The sequence below is a fragment of the Neomonachus schauinslandi genome, chromosome 1 (genome assembly GCF_002201575.2).
Source record: "Neomonachus schauinslandi chromosome 1, ASM220157v2, whole genome shotgun sequence".
NCBI lineage: Eukaryota > Metazoa > Chordata > Mammalia > Carnivora > Phocidae > Neomonachus > Neomonachus schauinslandi.
This window is the reverse complement of record NC_058403.1, coordinates 21579473-21582242: the sequence shown is the minus strand read 5'-3', so window position 1 is coordinate 21582242 and position 2770 is coordinate 21579473. Positions and strand designations below refer to the sequence as shown.

General features: G+C 40.7%; 1 pseudogene; it reads left to right on the top strand.

Annotated features, from left to right (window-relative positions):
* Window positions 1-1097: 1097 nt before the first annotated feature.
* LOC110571134 lies at window positions 1098-2369 on the top strand (annotated as a pseudogene).
* The last annotated feature ends 401 nt before the right edge of the window (window positions 2370-2770 follow it).

The window sequence follows — 2770 nt, the reverse complement described above, 5'->3', positions numbered from 1 at the left end:
CCACATTATTCTTTTAAGAATGCCTACTCATGTTTTCATGGGCTTACATTTCTTTCAGAATCGTTAATTGGGCATTGTGATGAAGCATGCTCTGAGATTCATCACATTTAAAACTAAACGACAAAAACCAGAATGATTGTGCAGTGTGTTTGAGACAGAGGGACACAGGAGTTAAACACAAAATGTTGGAAAGTTTTCAGGGCAAATTTTGTTGTGTTTGTTGTATTTCTTAGCTACAGAAACTATAGATACTCACTTTTGCTCTTATATCCAAAATATTAATTTGACCTGATTATTTTGATTGATTTTTTTAAGATTTTATTTATTTATAAAGAGAGAGAGAGAAAGCGAGCATGCACAAGAGCAGGGAGAGAAGGGGCAGAGGGAGAGGAAGAAGCAAACTCCCTGCTGAGCAGGTGAGGCTTGATCCCAGGACCCTGAGATTATGACCTGATCCTCAGGCAGACTCAGGTGCCCCATTTTGGTTGATTTTAAACTTAAGTGTCTTTTCATTATTGAGTGGTTTTAAATTTCATATGATTATTTAGGTAAAGTAGCTACAATGTCATAAAATATATTATGAATGGGGCATATTTATCCAAATATAATAATTTAAACAGGAAAACAGAAAAAAAAATCATACCCCAATCTATTTTTGGCACCTTTTATACAGTTTCATATTAAACTGACAGAATTTTAACACCTTCATAGGGATAAAGGAGGAAAGAAGTGAAAGTTGTCTTTGGAAATGAATGAAGATGTTTATTGATTGAGACTGGAGAGAGAAATATGCTTGCATGATGAAGCAAACAGTGCTTAAGTGAGTGTTGAACTGTGTTAATGTTCTCATTTAGACTCTTCCTGGGGCACCTGGGTGGTTCAGTCGGTTAAGCACCTGACTCTTGATTTTGGCTCAGGTCAAAATCTCAGGGTTGTGAGATCGAGCCCCGGGTTGGACTGGTGCGGGGCCTGAAGAGAGATTCTGTCTTCCTCCTCGAAGAAGGCGCCCAACTGCCAGGGGTGAGATTGCTTATTGGACCATTGCTGCTTTGTACTCTGAAGTACTTGAAATGCAAATGTGGAGACTTTCTATCTAAATGCTTGGCAAGATTAGGCACCTAATTAGGATGGTTTTTCAATAGGTTGGAGTAAGCATGCAGTCAGTACTGATACTTTGGTCTCGGAGGCCTTATGGTTCATCTCGAAGTATCCTAAGTAAAATTGGTACTAATTTATCTCTGATACAGTGTCCAAGAGTTCAGTTTCAGCTCACCAGCCCTAATATAGAATGGAGCCCCAGCCATCCAGGAAATGATGAAATGGTGTCTTTTGCTGATGTTGGACAGGTAGCCAAAGAAGAAGGGGAGTGTTTAATAAGACGGCGGACAGAGGTCAAATCAAGACAACAACTTCAGGATGACCTTCCTTTCTTTGATAAGCCTCCAAGCAGGCGGTTTTCCTTACCGAAACTGTCTCTAGAAGAGCCTCATCTGAAGATAGCACTAGTGAATGAGCAAGGATTGCAGAAGATCAATGCCCTTGAAAATGAACTTGCTGCTCTCAGAGCTCAGATTGCCAAAACTGTGACCCTGCAAGAACAGCAAAAGCTCATTGCAGTTGATTTAGATTCCACCACATCTGCTCTGCAGCACCACCCTCAGTCCCACCACTCTCCCCCCAACCCTCCCCAGCCCTCCCCCATCAGGGCTCCACCAAAGTGTATCTGCTATTGACCGATGAAAGAGGGAAGGAGAGGGGCGCCTGCGTGGCTCAGTCGTTAAGCGTCTGCCTTCGGCTCAGGCCATGATCCCGGGGTCCTGGGATCGAGCCCCGCATCCAGCTCCCTTCTCCGTGGGAGGCCCGCTTCTCCCTCTCCCACTCCCCCTGCTTGTGTTCCCACTCTCGCTGTCTCTGTCTCTGTCAAATAAATAAATAAAATCTTAATAAAAAAAAAAAAAAAAAAAGAGGGAAGAAGAGGTTTGAAAAAAGCCTGTGCGGGAAAGACTCTGGTTAAGAGCAGACCAAAGAAACCTGATATGCCAAATATGCTAGAGAGCCTTAAAGATGGGAACTGTGTAGAATGTAAGTCAGTAAAGAGGTCAGAACAGGATATAAAGCCCAAACCGGTGCAAGCTACTGACCCGGCTGTCCTCCTAGCAGAGGCTCCGAAAAAGAAATTTGCTTACCGATAAAAAGGGATAGTCAAAAAAAAAAAAAAAAAAAAAAAAAAAGGGATAGTCAAGGTGAAATCGAGAAAGGAGTTCCAAAGTCTGCATCAGAGGCCACCTCAGAAACAGTTGTTTGGACCTCACATGTTGGAATCCACAGGAAAAATGAAGGCTTTAACCGAAAATATTTCCACTTCCTAATAAACAGTGAACTGAGAAAAATTATCCCTGTTCCAGCTGTTGGTTTGTTAGGGCTGCTCGGGTAGCAGAAATCAACACTATTTAGTAAATACCTGAATTTAGTATTCAGTGGTATCCTTTAAATCTAATTAGATTCAGCAATAACAAAAACACTCTAAGTTTGTGGGGTTTGTTTTTTGTTTTTTTTCTGTTTTTGAGAAGGTCAGTTCTGAAGTTTTCCATAACTTGTGTATACGGATATAACGTGTTCTTAAAGTATAGCCAGGATGTTTAGCTTTCTAGCCTTGAAAACAATTATATAGATTTCAGAAGAAAGGATATTTGTGGATGTGAGTTTTTAATTCTTAACACTAATTTATCTGTGCAAATGTTTTATATGCATATATTTAGGTATAAAATAG